Genomic DNA, 18241 nt, shown 5'->3' with positions numbered 1-18241 from the left:
AGTAGCTCTGAAATTAACCAAGAAACACAAAGTCAGACAACCGCGTCGTAAACCGTAGGCCAAAACAAAGTTAAATATAGTCAATGTGTGACTTTCCTTTTGTTTCTCTAGTTAAAAGACCCTGGGGTTGTTTGCAGACTACATATTTCATATAGCATCTAAAAGTCTAGACCTAATTTGATATCCTTCTTGGCTATTTTAACGAAGAAAAATGGAACTTTCAATATTTGTGTAGATGAACTCTAGGACCTTGATTTTTCGACGCAGTAGGACCTACTTGTATCAACTCCTCCAAAGTGAATGTTGAACTTTCGGTGAGAAAGGGACATTTAGGACAATTAACAAAATTCAAGTAAAGAGCAACAGAGAGGTCGACAAACACTAATAATAATAATAATATTCGGTTCCTGTATAGCGCATATCACATTGTAACATCTCTATGCGCTTCCAAAGAGCTTTGGAAATTATTACCCTAGCTTGAGCTCTAGCAGCCATTATCAGAGCACAGTGCATTTCAAGAAATAATCCTACCAGGTACCCATTTACCTCACCTGGGTCGAGTGTGACAAATTTAGATTAATGTCTTGTCTTAATGTAGACTAAGGACATTAGTGCGGCGCGGCGGGACTTGAACCGCGGACCTTGTGATCCACAGTCCGGTGACACTAGACAATAAGGAGACATGCAATGAATGACTCAAGTTAACTTTCGTTAAGCAACATTCCTTTAATAAACTAGAACATCGTGACATAATCGTGTACATCAAAAACATCATTAAGAATATAAAAACATTTAATTTTTCCTGTCAGAAGCGCATAATAATTGCGTTCTTTGGTATCCCCATTCTCTCTTCGCTCCACGTATCTTTCAAATGACAAGTTTTGGTGTTCTCTTCTGAGGTTCAGTACTATATCCCTTCTTGGGTCCAAGCCGGAACAAGATTATACATTTGGCACTCTTGCCCTGGAGAACATGCAAGGAATGCCGAGAACCGTGACACTAAATTAGGCATCATTTTTGTCTATCCCATATCAGCTAAGAGCTTGAGGTGTTAAACAATAATCAACATGCTTCGATAATTCGATCGAGTTAAAAAATCAGGGGTAAAATCCCAGTTTTCATCACTTATATTTTAGGTAGGGGTTTCACGGCCCCACATCCCTCTCCCTCTAGCGCCGCTCCTAAGTCTACTCATCAGATCTTTTTCTCAACAAATATCGTCTTTCCGAATACAGAATAGATACCATGATAATTAGGCCATCTGAAAAACAATTCGGAGGAAAAACTAGGTACGAATGTAATCATAAACTCCATGCACTTCTCTCCAATTACCGAAAGGCATTAGAGTGTCTACGTTATTTAAGCCATCTTGTTTTGATCCATCGGTTGTTTTTACAAATGAATGACATGGTCCTGCCATAAATCTTTAAGGGGTGTCATATTTAGAAGTTCAGAGTGCCAATGTTAAACACCTCTTTCTTCTCAGTGTCGAGTCTCATTTAGGCTACCCCAGGCCTATTAATTAGGTCCAGGTCCGGTACGAACAGCACGCGTTTACTGCGGGTAATGGACCTATGTCCGGCTCAGACAAATCAAATTTGGGTAATAGGTTAATGTGATATAGAATTGTCTCCCTGTCTACCTATTGCAGGTGCAGTCTCATCATACAAATTATGAATTGTATATCATTTATTGAAGAATGAAGGAGATCTGTACAAAGATTAAATGGGAGCTCAGCTCATCAAGCGGCATCCAATAATGGTTCAATATTTCGATTAGTTTCAAAGCAAGCCAATTCTGGTTTGCCTTATATCATGCATTTGCAATTATGTCGCATATTAAACTATTACAATAAAGAAATTTATCATCAGTCATTTTTGGAGTAATCATATCATAACGTAGTCATGTAGTAGTGCATTTAACTCTGAGACGAGAGTGGTTGGAGAAATAACATTTTTTTCCTCAAAGTTGTACCCAGCTAGGAGACTACTGTCTCTATCGAAAATGCCCTCCAAAGTAAAATAATATTTCGTTGAATGCAACAACGCTAAACAACTTTTTATGTGCCTAAGATCTCACCGATAATCGCTATTTTTAAAGGCAAATCATTTGACAATAATACACTGCATATATTTTTGTAAATAAAATTAATTAACATATAGAACGAAGTTACGTTGCATCTTTTGAAGAGGACGACCTAATATTTGTCATCAAACACATTTGAATCAAAGTGAATCACAAAGGTGAGTCAACGAAGGAATGCTCATTAACGTTAATTATGCATTCTACCTAATATTTGAATGAACATGATACTTTCCGCTGATTAAGTTATTGGTCTGTGGTGGGCGTAAAACCAGGAAGAGACCAACCTCACACTACCTGGTTCTCAAAGGTGATACTTATATTATCTTTAATTCAGTTTTCCGATCGCCATATCCATTCTTAACACACGGAAAATGTTTGCAACAATACAGAGCTCCAAAAAAGCTAAGTTGCTACCTATATTCCATTCCCCCAATTACGATGGTATATTCATTCATACAGATTTCTGGCCCTATACTATCTGTGTGCGTATGCGTCACCCAATTTTTCGGAAATTTTATGCGACTCATTTTGTTTTTGCCTCAGAAATCAAGTAAACGTTTTCTTTCATGAGATGTAGTCTTAGTATTTAATCTTCTCTGACATTCTTACCAAATTTAGTAATCTCACATCAAGTATATGAACTTCCCAACTTCTTGATTTATATCTTGGGGCAATTTCACCCTTTTGAACTCTCAAGCAGCTCATTACCTTTAATATTTGCGAACATGAAAGAGCAATTGACTTGTATCCTGAACATCATCAGTTTGATCAGGAATTATTGAGGAAACGACGCCTACTCACAATCGGAAACTTTCCTCGCATTAATCAGAATCTTCTAAACCAACATACAGACATATCCAACACATTTCAAGATTTGGTTTTCTACAACTGACATTTGCATACATGCAGCAGAAACCGTTTACAGTATAACACGTGTGCGATATATTATTACAGTGGTCAGTGTAAAATATTTACTGATTAAAAACAAATAAATCAATCCATATTGCATACATTATAACACCATTGTGTCAAACTAGGTATCAAATTTATTTTTGTTGTTCAATTGCAAACCCATACTTTCTTGTCTCTCTCTATCCCCACCTTCTCTCTATCTGGTACATCACACAAAACTTGTATAAACGACTCGGCAATCACGAGGTGAAAATCTCCCAACAGATATCTATTAAAGTGTCGAATGTAATAGGCTACATTATGCCCACAGTCGTGTTCAGGTTGTGCTATGTTTCCTTTTCACGTAAATATCCAACTGTTAATTTTAAGCAACTCGCTTGGGGAAAAACAAAAACACATGACTCAACTTTCTAAAATTCCTGTTATAATTATGTCACTTGATGTAGCATGAGATTGATCGTGTACATGATACATACGTCAGTTGATATGAGGTGCTTCATGATAGCATGATGACGGGATGGTTGAGGGGAAAATGGGTGCGGGGAGTCGGGGAATGGTTGTCATTCAATGGCGACGGCGTTCAAAGCCAGTCCTTGCACACCTGTGACAAGTGACACGTTTGTGATGGACCGGTAGCACCCTTAGCACTAAGTATGACTGTCCTACTAGTAATGAGATGGGACATTTGACAGTCTCTTCAAACTGCAGACACATTGTCAGCGAAGCGAGCATGAATTGGTATTTTATCAGCTTTGGGACTTGTTAGAGATTTGTAAGCTTATGGATTTACAAATGGCACCTAATCTCTGTGGAGTAACATTTTCTACAAGTACAACATTTTAATAGCATAATATTATTCATACTTAGAACTCAGTACTTAACCGATATGAATAAGTAATATTTCAATCACTGTCAAAAATGCCAACTAAATTCGCACATTTAGAGATACATTTATGATTTCCTCAAATGGTTTTCAACAAATTTTCAGAAAAAATATGAAACAACAATTCGTACATAGAATAACGAATTAGGCCTATTTATTTTTAAATAAAAACAGCAATGAAAGAAAATCCATTGATGGCAATCTCGACTTATACTGCTTGAGTTTTTTTGGGGGGGCTAAATGTTTGTACAACATATTTTAACAAATATAAAGCGAGCTTGTGCTATTGACGTTCTAGAGACTTGAGTAACTATGTGAATGTTTGTGGGCAACATTGTTTGCTCCAAAAGTCTTAATCAATTTAGGCCCTTCCTTGAAACAAACTTGTGATCTGACTCTCGCCGATGAGAGCAAGCAAGTACATCATCAGGTCTGACTAAACGCGTACAGGGGCAGAGCTAGGGCCCAGGGAGCGAAACTTAGCATGATGGTGAAAAAGGGGAAGGCTGAAATAACGTGAGGGGGAAAAATCTGCCGTGAAGTTTCAGCCGAAACGGAAATCAGTAGTGAGTGGTGCGCCAAGCGCTGCGGGGAGATAATGCAAGAGAAATCTCCTGGCGTTGTGGCTCAGTCGCATTGCCGGGTATTTACAATATGATAATGTGACCATTCAAAAAGTGTACTTAACTCTTTTTTCAAAGAGGAATAGGTCAAGTTTACAGTGCTTATAGGTTTTACTGTGGCCTATATATTGATCGAGGACTACGTAGTCGTGATGACTGATAGACCTATTTAATCGAATGACTTTTCTTTGTTATTTATAGCAATATTGCAAAAGGGGAGATCAAGCTTACATTTTACTCAACTACAGAAGTGCACACATTTCTATTTTAAAGAACTTTATACCGATTGTAAAACAAAATGGGACCCTTAATTGTACATATTATTAACATAAAAATGTTATATTGGTTTGTAGGCCTACTTTTAGATTGAAATTCTACTTCAATGAGCTTTCATTATTGATAATTTTGTTGTTGTTCTGTTTTTCAAATGCAAAAGTACTATTTTGAGTACATCTTGCGAGTGTTTATGAAGACAATTACAACAGCTTTTATCTAAAAAATTGTGCTTTTAAGTGAGTGAGTTCGACTTACACTCCTTATGCTACTTATTGAAAGACGATTAGTGTAGGGAAGCCTTTTAAAGTCATGATAAGTCATAAGTCGTTGCATTATGAACATCATTTGTCTATATTTTATATTGCTGACATACTATTCTATTCAGGTTGCTACGAAATGATCACGCTTCTTTGAAAGTTGTAATCAATTTTGTTTTCTTTTTTCAATAAGATGTAGTTATGCTGTCAATTAAAACACACACACGCATGATGACGATAAAAAAATGATATTGATGATGACACTGAAATAATAATAATAATAATAAAAAATAATGATAATAATAATAAAAATAATAATAACAATAATAATAATAATAATAATAATAATAATAATAATAATAATAACAATAATAATGATGATAAGGGTAATAATAACAATGATGATAATGAAAATTGCATGACACATTGTTAATATCATACATAAAATATCAATCAAGAGGGGGATTAAGGTATTCAAACTAATTTGTCATCACAATTACCTTTGCTTGCGTAAAGCTGTGTTTCCTTTTTAAGAATACAGTTATTTCATGAATTAAAAAAGGCAAAAGCTATGTTTCTATGTGTCGACATGAAATGCATGACAGTCTGCCATCTTTAATCTTATGACACTTCAAGTTTTTACCATCTGCTCCACACTAAGCGGTTAATTAGACCAGCGGAAAGGAACTTATACACCTGCCTATTTTGAGCGCGTGTCTGGACCAGTCCCAGGCGGACGAGCCCGGCGGAGGGAGATACAGGCGACAAGAAGGTGTCTCCATGTAACAATCTTTGGATTGTTCCCAATAATATCATAATTTATTTCTGTTAAAGAGTTAAATGCGATCAATAATTATACAGCCAAACCATTTTTAAAATATTTTTCAATCTGCTAAACTCCACACTCTAACCACTTATAGGCTTGACGGTTGTTGTTAATTCTAGTTTATAAAATTCTCTTATTTTTCTTTTGGAATAGTTACTGCTCTAAATGATTATGAGGTGTTTTTTTTTCAATCAAAACTCTAGTATGTTTTAACTATTTCTTATTTCAAATGAAGTCCAGTTATTCTGAGGGGGAAATGGGACGGCTAAAGAAAAACAAGACAATATGAAATGCCAAACCAATAATTTCCATGCATGTAAGGAGTGGTCTTAACAATTCCAATGTTGTACGTTAATATGTAATTGATAAACTGATGAATGGCTGATTCAAATTCAAGACTAATTAAAAAGGTAAAAGGAAAAAAGGAAACTTACATAATAATTCTTTGCAGAGAATCGGAATATGATGGAGCATTTCTTATTCCAGTAATTTGAAGCCATTACTGGAGGAAGAGACCACAATACCACGGATAACTTTTGGTAATGTTTAGAGGAAGGGACATGGCCAGCTCCTTTATACTTCGATATACTCTCACTTCTTATCTATACCCCGTGATTAGAATGCTAAAAATTGCGTTATTGACGAGGTGATACCTCTGAGAGGATGGATGCATGGTGGGACACTAAACGGGGAACTCCTCTCTCATTCCCGGAGTCTGACGATTCGGCCCCGGTCTCCGAACGCTTTTGATCACGGCGAAACACTTAACACACACACGCGTCCATGTACTTGAGTAAAGTACATAGGGTATTGTTCCGTTGTGTACCACCGTTATGAAACAGGACAATACATCCCTGTAATATACCGGGTTGCTTATGCAAAAGTTTTATATATCAATTTAGTTTTTCCTTAAAATATTAATTACATAAGATGACATCAGGAGAAATCCGTAGCGTCGCATGATCGGTGATGCAATGACAACTTGTAGTTATACAATACTCAAATTGTCCTGTTTTACTTTATATCATAAATTTGATGCATTTGTGTTTTCATTATGCTGAATAGATGAATCCCTTTCAGAGACCTGCAAACCTTCATTTATGAAACTTACTGACATTAATGTGATTCATTAAAAACATATAGAAACACATTCAACTGATTTAATATTTAGTATCGAGTCCCTTTTTCTAAATTAATGTTCGTCAGTAAATTGATTTACAATCAATAATCAATAGATTAATCCTAATGAGCTAATGATGTGATTTATATATCAAGAGATTCCTGCGAAGGTCGATGGAAATCTGTAACGAAAGCAATACAAAACGAGATCAACCCTAAGAGAAAGATGATATATTGATTTTCGGCCATAAGCTTTTGTCAAGTAAGGACAAATTTTTATTCAAACCGGCTTTTATTCTTCATAACTTGAAAAAGGGGTGCATAATTATATTAATAATCAGTATCATAAATATATATAAATATAATGTAAGGCTGAACTGTTTTGAAAGTTTGCGTGCCAATAAGCACTTCATCTGGCATGGTTATTGCAGTACCCTTTACTTTCACTTTCGGGAAATGAAAAAAAGGATCTACGTTTCTTTTTCTCCGCTGGACTTTTCATTTCTTTTCCGGGAAAAAAACTGGGATCATTAAAACAAATTTCCCCTTCACAACACTGGTAAAGTGAAGATAAATATTTTTATTGTCCCCCCCCCCCCCCTACCAGCATCATCTGACTTACCGCCGTCGCAGAATTTATCTATTATCATCCCTTTCTGCGTTTGCTTTCGTAATATGAAGCGCAATGTTCTCCCTTTTCTATAACTTTTACTTTGTCTTATCCACGTCCCCTTTAAGATATACACTACTAGTGTAACTTTTTATCGTCTGTTACCTTTTAGATATGAAGTGCTAAATTGATATTAAAATGGCATCGGAATTACAGCATTGTAAAAGGTCGAACTCATGATTTTAAATGCTAGACGCAGCAACAAAGAGATGATGATATAGTAGTAGGCCTCAGTCGATCAGAATAGAACGCCTTAGGTATGTGTAGATGGTGTGTTTCTCTTGTGACTGGTGAGTCCAATGCCTCTCCTCCCCCTCCTCGGCCTTTGTAATCCTGCCTTAAAATTCTAATTATTCGAGTCTGCTTGTACACGTACGATAGAGAGAAATACGAGAATACACGAAGACGAAGACGAAGACGAAGACGAAGAAAAAGGAAGAGGAGAAGAAGAAGAGGTAGGACAGGGGAAAAAAGCTGAAGATGATAATGAAGAAAGAGAAGATGATGATGAAGAAGAAAACTTTTTTCATGAATGAGGGAAAATGGAGGTACTTGCTTCTCACTATGTAGTAGAAGCAAAATAATCCCCACCCTATACCTATAGATATCGTCCGTACATTCGGGCAGTGCTCTAAAAGCTGATTGGTTGATGTTAAGCTTATCACGTGACCGGTCATTTACTCATACGCTCCCGGCTAAGGAAGTTAAAGACGCCATATTGATAATGAGCTTGACAGTAAGAGTGAGTTTATTGACTCCTTCATGTCGATTTCTTGACTTGTCTTCTATTATTGTCGAATTATCTTTCTACGTCCCTCGTGTCAGTACCGGCTGTCTGTAAGGGATACAGGGACTGACTGCTTGGACCTTTAGAGAAAGTTTGTCAAGTAATATGCCATCAGGTTGGGGAAATTGGATGACATGGAAGGCACAAGGTTTATCCTCGCTCCTGGCAAGAAGAACTGATTGATACAACTCAAAATGGCGCCTAGCTGTGATGCCGTGTAGCCTACTTTGATATATCAAGATAATATGAAAAACAGCCGACAAAATGTTGGTATCAATATAATAGTGCAGTACTTAACTTAAATCACAAGTTTTTAACAAAAATTGCCGAGTTTGAGGACAATTTAGGTTTGCAATAAATTTGGGCAAGTTTATGTCCAAATTAGACAATGTTACGTCAACACGTTTCTTCAGTTAATGAATCCCATCTTACCCAACATTTGACAAAATATATGATCATTACCGTCAACACAAATAGGATAAGAACTGCAACATAATTACACAAAAACAGAGGGGTAATTCTAGTTTATCACCGCAATTACGATAACAACAAAAAGAGAAATACGTGCGTTCATACAATTATGGGGTGGATAAAGGAGAAAACAAGAGAAAGGAGGCAAACCTAGCTAAAATGGCATCAAAATAGGAAGAAGAAAAATAAGGGCAACTAACAGATTGAGATGGATTCTTGGTGATTAGGTAATGTTAGGAATGGGAAAGGGGGACCAAGCAGTGGGGATGACTGATATATGCAGGTGTTTACGCATCAAGGGCATTCTTCGCGCACCGATGATTCAAATCTGGAATGAATAGGAATTTGGCGGAAAACGAGCGCCAAAAATTGACGGTAGTAAAGACGGTGTTCGGGGAAGAATTCATCGCCTGATTGAGGCTCTGATTGAAGAAAGATGTTTGGACGTGTCTGTGAAGACTGATGAGGAGATATCATCGAACGGTCTACTGCCGCTGACATATTTGATAATGATTTTAATGGGGAATAATAGTTTCGTCATTATCCACTTACAACAACGCATGAAAAAAAAAAAAGTCAGGTAGACCTATGGCTGGTTGACGTGAGTGAATTGAGTATGGTCATGGCGTTTTATCGAATGTAAAATGCTCACTTTACCAACTTAAAACAAAAAACGGGCCTTGAGGAAAAATGAGAACTGGATAAAAAGGGTAAATAAAATAATCAAGCAAAATGAAATAAATAAATAGATGAATAAATAAATAAATGAATTGAAATACACGAATAAATAAATAAATAAATAAGTAGGCCGAAAAATACATCCGAACAAAAGAAATAATCAGTTTCAAATGCTCATCATTATTTTAGATTCCTTCTTTCTTCTTCTAAATCAGTAGTTCTCAATATATACATGAATACATACAAATTTCATAAAATAAAATATCAATATTTATACCACCCTCTCTCTCTTATCCAAGCAAGGGATTCTTACTATCTCATTTCATCAAGATTGTCGGTTTATGGGTTAGAGCATACCGGAACGGGTGTCGCGCTATCGCTCTAATTTATATATTTCATAAGTATTAGCCAGCAATCCACTAAATTAATTGGTTTACTCATCAATCTTACTGCTAGTAATCTCCTAAATCTGTGCACGTGCGAAGGAAGTCATTAATAAAGTTGAGAGATTCTCTAAAGCAAACCGTCTCATTCTATCACTTTTGCTCTTGTTAATTCTTCAAGAGCTCTGATAAAATGATTAGCGGAATCGAATTTTCTGTCGACCTTCCGAATCCTGTCCGACTTTGACCTTATAGATATTAAAGGTTACTTAATTATTATAAGTAGAATAAATGATATAGGCCTATCCAGGCTGAAGTAATTTGTGATGATACGAGACATAAAGACGGTATTCTTACTGTAAATGGCTCAATGAAAACATTATACATTTTGTGCAAACATATTATGAATATGAGAACTCTAATCCTTTAAAGGTGATAATTTACCTTCTAATGACCAAATAATGCAAGAAGCTCAATAAGATACGCCAAATTTTTGTATATACAAAATTATGGGAAAGCTTTTATACATTTTAGAACAGAATTTAAAGTATTCCAGACTATCCGTACAATAAATAGAAACTATACTATTCTAAAGAGATAGATTATATACAGAATTTCCATAACTATACATTTACTATATCGATGACTATAATCATAATATTCGTAAACCTGTGTATATTTACATTACTCCAAACTTGTTTTAATATTGATAACCACATTCATGATAATGTTTCTTAACTATGTTCATGATGTTCACACATGATACTGGTAATTGGTTATCCCCCATTTTTGATGATCAGACACCATAAACCTCAAGGGCACGGCTGTATCTCCCTTCTTCCGTTTGTGTCTAATTCATTAATTATCTTTACTCATTTTTCGGGGAAAATTCTTATGAACATCTTCCTATAGACCGCGTCTTCCCTCATAGATACAAGATTAGAGTCTTCATCAAACTTATTTCCTCAATCATTTGATGAAAGCGACGCACCCATCCTAATTGTATTCAGTATGTGACGCCTCAGCAGTGAAGACAGTGAATTCATACTTCTGCCAAAGTTTTGCCAATAAATAATATTGTCTCCTTTTTGTCCAATTTACACGAAATGATTTAAAGAAGATGGTTGGTCATTGTTGTAGACATAATTCCTTAGAATTATATTGTAGTCACTTCTGTTAACCGCATTTATCGTAGTGTTCTTAGGATGGTCATCTTAAGTGGTATCTGTAAATATTTTTATGACACTTTTGGTTTTCCCTGAGCACAAACAAGTTCCTAGAAAATGATTTACGGACCTCAATAGGATACACTGAAATAAATTTAATTGACCAATACAAATAAGCGTGCATACAACACATGTTATAATTATACTGTAATTATACTGCAATTATACTGTAATTCATGAGGGGATACTCTTCATGTTTCCATGTTTAATAAGCGATTTTAAACTAATATAAACAGTAATTATCAACCATTGCAGAGATTTAAATCATAAAACAGTAGAAACTAGAGAACATCGTATTGCTCCGGTTATGTATACAACCAGTGTAAAGATCAAACGCATATAACTTTTGAAAGCTTTTAACTCTTAAAACCAAGATATTTTACCACATGTCAGAATTAATTAATCGTCAAAATAACAACTGGTAAAAATGTCAGATATAATCCTCCCAGTTCCTTCAGTCTGTATCTGCTTTTCAATATTTCTTACCGTTCACTTTGCTTTCTAAACGGAATCTGTGGAAACGCTCAAAATATATTAATCGCTTCACCTGACATATATTGATTTCTTTATCCTGTTTATCACATAATCCAAAGGTACAGAAAACAAACGAAAGTAGTAATTCAACCACATCTTTCCGTCGGTCTAAAAGTCAAATTTCGATATAATGATTCATTTTTACTTCAACAGGTAGCCTTATAGTATATTTGACAATAATAACGATAATAATAATGATAATACTATTGAGAATAGTAATAATAATCTTGATATTAATTGTATTTATCCAGGGAAGCTACATCAGCTCCAGTGTTGTTCTTCCTACAGGCCCTGCAATTATTATATATTATGCCAGCAATCGCTAGGTATCCATTTCCCCCTGGGTGAATAGTGGCAAATGTGGATAAACGTCATCCCATAGGACACTAGTGCCGGGCAGGGATTTGAACCCTCAACCCATGAATTGGGAGTCAAGTGAATGAACCACTATACTTTGACACCTCCACACGGTAAAAATTATGTCCTCAAGTTAGTACAGAAAGAAGCTATCATGTGTAAATTACATATAGCTGATATCATAATAGTAAATTTTCTCTTCATCTTACTTAAGTATGCTACCATTTAAACACATTCCTTTTGCCCTAATATCTTTATAGAAAAAAAGGTAAATATAAACAAATAAAGAAATTTATCAAGCGTAATATCTGAATTATAGTTTTACATTTAAAAGTATAATGCAACCATGCTTACGGATTTAAATTGGTCGACAACTAGTCTTCGTTATTGTTTTTTAAAGTATACGCTTCCCAATAGTTCCCTTTATAGGATTATTAGAGTAAATGAAAGTGGTAAAAATATAAACAAATGTAATGAAATTTTTAAAAAATGAATAACTAAAAATATAAGCTATGCAAGGGATTAGGCAGATAAAAGGGCTACTAGAAGATTTAAAAAATGAAAAGTGTAAGCGAATAGAACAGCAACTGTGTCAAGTGAAACCGGGTTTACGGGAATTGGAACCGGCGTGGACAGGAAGCAAGTCAAGAGAAGATTTTTTTCCAAGTGAAAGTTTTTGGCCATGGACCCTCTTAACATATACAGTCATCATTGGTCCACTGGGAGCACCGTCCTTTATGTACAACCCCCTTCACTCATTTTCCGGGCGATTATTGAATCACTAACTTTGTGTGAAAGGAAAAAAACCATGCCTTGCGTGGAATGCCCCAGTATGGGGCAATGATGATGCAAAATATAGACTACTTACGGATCGCTATGACGTGTATAGTGAAACATGTCACGTGCTCTGAAATTGCTTTTGTTTGATTGAAAACACTATGATAGCATTTGCCTTATTTAGTTATTAGGCATAGAAGTAGACAACGATATGGTGTACTTGCCAATGAAATATTTCATGTTTAACATATCTATGACACAATTTACAAAACATATTATGTTTTCCTACTTTAAGTTTTAACGAAAGCAATGCGATGTAATATAACATCATCGTCAGCAAAAGTGCATGATGATATGTTTTCAAAGCAATGAATGACGTTCACGTCTATAGACAAAATCAATAACTAACATGTAGGTAAATTGATAGGAAATTTGAAAGAGGTCGGGGTGATGAGTACGTATATGTTGCCGACACCTTTCCAACGAGCAAAATAAAAAGAATACAGTTATAAATATTTTAAATCTGCAGATAACGGTTGAAAATTCTAATTTTGCCAACGGAAAACTGTTCACAATTTGATGCGGTCACTATAATAATCATTAACAAAAAATACAACTACATAGGGCATTGTACTCCCATTCCCCTCTCTATATCTTTTTCATCCAGTCTTGTCTCTCAGTACGCAGGCATTCTCAACAACTTTTCAAAACAATGCCAGGTTCGATTGCTTCCGTTTCCTAATGATTAGGACGTCATCCAAAACCCATTGTGTGTAATAATGCTAAAACAGAAATCGTTTCAAAATGTAATAATTCGTCATCCCCTATTCCCACCCACCAACTCTTATAGCTTAATCAACATCAGCTTTCTCTGCCACCCTCCACACTATCTTCACCCTCCGTATCCGCATCAAGAAGATGGTCTCAATTTGAGTGTTTGGAGTTCAAGTACTCACAGAAATAACCCATTAGTATCTAGTGCTGCTTCTTATTACCCACCCTAATCACAAGCATGTCCCTCACATGGAACGGGGGCCTAGCTTTATGAATATTTGTTTTAGGAGAGGACATAAATATGACAAAGCAGAAATAAGAGGGTTATGCTAAGAAGCTGAGCTCTAGAGGTCAGGGGACGGGTTTGAACCTGACGTCCCAGCGGAACGACAAAGGGTGTAACGTGTTCCAATTTTCGCTAATCAGTTCCATCAAGCATGTAGAATTCGTAAAATTAAACCCTCAAACTAAGACATACTTGCCTAACTTCGCAACGAACATTTTCAAGAAAATACTTCTGGATGCAGCATTGGGGATAGAATTGATGTTACATACATAATATTTCACCACACTATGTAGCCTGAATCAATCTGTCACGCAATGAAACCATTCAGCCTTCAACTAGATTGAGAACACACATATCAAAAGATTCAACATGTAATTTTGCTTTGATACTGTCCCTATGTATACATTTTCAATGGACAGAAATTGAAAACGTAACCATAGCAACCTGACGAGAAGCCAATATTATCTTGTGTCGTCTTCTTTTCTTTTGAATTCACCGACCTGTAAGAATGAGTAAATTTTTTTTTCAAAGTCCCTTTTTAAAGTGTTTTTAAACTTGGAGATAAGGGGTTACAAAATCTAATAGGTAAACTTTCTTTTTGCAATTCTTCTTTGTACTCAACATTCTCTCAGGAATCATTAAACATATAATGTGTATGTCATCCTCGTCCTCTTAGAATGGTTGAATTGAATTGAATTGAATTGATTACAACAGAATGAAGCACGCATACATGAAATAATATGAAATAAAGAAAAGCTTGAGATAAACTTAGAGTATTCACGCCTGGTCTAGATCATATTTATATTGCTCTCACGAGGATACATGCAATACCCACCCCAACGAGATAAACATGTTCTCTAAATACATCTGCATAACAATCAAGCAAAGTCACCCCGCCACACGTTACAAATTAATTACTTTCCATTACTTGGAGGTAACCTACATCTGTACTTTTGTTTGATTGGAAACAGAAGAACTTAACTCGCCATAGGAGAATAAACAAAAGGTGTTTCCTGTCCGCTCGCCTTCGATTTATTTAGATATGAAATGGCTAAGAGGGGAAAAGGGCGTGTACTATCTCGAAGATTTCATCAGGAGCGTTCGAGAAATCAAACACGTGATTCGTTTAGATATCCTGTTTAATAAGGTTAAGATTGCTCTCAGGAGCTCGTAAAAATGCAATTAAGGAAGAGAATGTCTTTTATTGGTAACTGAGATATGATATTATTATTGACCAGGTCTGGGTATACGTTTTGTCTCATAAACAGCTATAACTGTAAATATTTGCAACTTCCCCATCCCCTTTCTTTCTATATCTCTTTCCATTCCATTTCATTTTCATTTTCTATATGCCACTTTTCATAATTATGCCGTTATTCAACAAAGCGATCCAACCACTTGCATTCTTTCGTTAAAACATCGCCCCTCGGCACGATATTCAATCCTTATTTGGTCTGATAGATTTAATTGGAGGTAAATGATAGTCTACATTGTGATCCCTAGATAACTAAAGACGATTCTTAATTTGTTTTTGAATGAAATACGAAGATTCCCGAATCAAGTCATTTGTAAATAATTCATATACATTATAGAATTCAAAATGAATAAACATGATGATTTTTGGGAATTATCTAGGGTGTGAAGAACCCCCTTTGGCGATCTATTTGGTTATTGTTAATAAACGATCCCAACTCAATTATCATTCCTTTGAAATAACTTGATGTATTATAGCCATGGTTCACATTTGCATTGAAAGTGAAAAATTGTACTAAAAAGGATAATACTAATGGCTCTGAACAACAAAGAATGAATGTTCCACGTGGATACTTGTATTACATCATGAATTTATTACTCATTTCGACATTGCTTGGGGACACCACAAGAAAGTAGAGAAAAGAGATAAACCGCCATAAATACAACACAGAAAGCCTGAAGGAAGTATTAGCTGATACTTATAAGAAGTAGAATGACCTTATAGAAATGAACCAAATTTAGGGCCGTGAATCAGCAAATCGGCGGACCGTATCACTAGAGTTTTCCGAGGAAACTGGACAAGTATTGATAGACGAATCTTTATTGACGAAGTTTTCTAAAACTTCTTCTCAATATTCTAGCTGAGAGTGAATCATGAGAAGGATACTGAAAATAGCAAAGCACACCTTGGTTCCTGCTTATGTAAGTGAAGTGTCTAATGTCTCAGAGTACAAGTAGATCGATTCATGATCATTTTCTTAAATATCAAACTGGCAAATAAAAGGCCATGTATATGTATTGAAGCTTTACCCAATATTACTAAGAGTTTTCTTTTTGTGACAGAATGGAAATAGAAGGTTAGAAAATAGAAGAACAATGATATCATTCTAATCTTTTTCGACACTATTTCCCTCGTAAGATATATAACAATCGGATATTTATCAATTTATTGACACACCACTTTGTTTTGACAGAAAAATGTATTATAAAATAAAAAGAAATAATGAGAACTGCAGAAGAATATATAAGCATCAAGAAATCATTCCAACACAGAAAAACAACCGGTTTCAGAGAATTTGGGCCACAAAGTGAAAAAGGAGAAACCGAAACCGTAGTTTTTGGTGTTTTTGTTTCAGCTTAACTGTAGGGATTACTCAAACATATATTATTGATGATCCTTTCCCGGAAAATGAAATATGAGTAAAAGTGTTATTCAGTTTCATTCCTACCAAAACACGTCATATTTACAAATTTAAGACCCCCGATGTTTCATTTTCAATATGATATTTCTGAAATCCTTTCATGTTTTTTTTGCAGATACATTAAAAAAGATAGAATAAGTAGACCTACAAACCAAGAAATGATAATTTAGTGGAGAAATTAAAAGATAATTGAATTAACCATTACGATACCTTAATGTGATGTAACATAGCGTATTTTATATTTTAACTTAATTTTTTTTTGGAGTAAGATATTTAAAATAAAAATAATTGCATTACTACAGTGTGTATTCCTGATTTCAGCACACCACTGAAAAACCACAAACGTGACTGCAGTCTTTCTTATTTATTGATCTTATTTTTTGATAGGAAATCTTAGGCAAAACTAGGCAACTTTTCTGAACTAGGGTAAATCTCGAAAATTAATATTTATATTATTTATATAGACTTCATAAATATAAAACGCAATGTCATGTTTTGGTAAACATGTGATAACTTTTCCAAGTCATACGTCTCCATCACCACACGGTGAAATGTAAGGAAATCAAATCTTTAGCTGGTTAGCTATACCCATGATACCTTTGCCAGATCACAAGTTCCCGAAATAAACTAAGTCCAAGAGGCTGACATTCGTTTCTTACGATATTCTGGATTTTGACCCAATATCATATATTGATTTCCATATGTTGCAGAAAGATGCTCAATTTAGAGATAGATTATCAGATACTATGTGCCTATAGGATTATATTATATATTACTTCGATTTAAACATCATTTATACTTCCAAGAAAAATGGCGTATATAAAAATGTCATAAACTATCATTGTTATCTCCTGATACAGTATTCTATTGGATGACTTTTTGAATAACCACTACAAAAAAAATGAATTAATTTAAAATGAGTATACATAACATAATTCAGCAAACAAAAGATGATCCATGTATGATAGATACGATAATGTAAGAAGAAGTCATTTCGGTGATTTTCTTGAAAATATTTTGTACTAGAGTTCTATGATTCGGGGATTATAAAATGCCGTCTGCAGACATAAGCTGGGAGCATTTTTCTTTCAAGTCAACATTGGATCAATCTATAAGAATTAGGATCATGGATATACATCTTTAAAAACTTAATCTCTTCAAAATAGTTGCTAAGAAATATATACTACAGTTTGGCAATATCATATCACCAGCTAAGTCACCAAAGTTGAAAATCTCTGAAGTTGTTTAGTTTTTAGGAAAACCAATACTGAACAAAAAGGATAGAAATGTCGCAGATAATATTGAAATAGATTTTAAAGTCTATCTGTGGTATTGTAAGTACAATTGCAAATATTGTAAACATTTAGGAAATTAATGAACTAAACTGCCCGCTGTCTTGATTAATCAATGTCCATCTTTAATATTCTTGTGTTGTTGAACCACGACAAAAAAATGGTGATGCTTGATGTTTGCTTGGATATCTCATACAATTTGTTAGCTGGGTATCATTTATAACAATCTGAAATTTTTTTGGGGGAATAAACTATTTTTAATGTTAAAAGATGTTCACTAATGTGCACATCGTCAAATAAATAAATAAATTAATAATGTTGATACATTTTTTATAAAAAACATTACATGT

The sequence above is a fragment of the Strongylocentrotus purpuratus genome, unplaced genomic scaffold, assembly GCF_000002235.5.
Source record: "Strongylocentrotus purpuratus isolate Spur 01 unplaced genomic scaffold, Spur_5.0 spur5_scaffold_6, whole genome shotgun sequence".
NCBI lineage: Eukaryota > Metazoa > Echinodermata > Echinoidea > Camarodonta > Strongylocentrotidae > Strongylocentrotus > Strongylocentrotus purpuratus.
Note: the sequence above shows the minus strand (reverse complement) of the source record.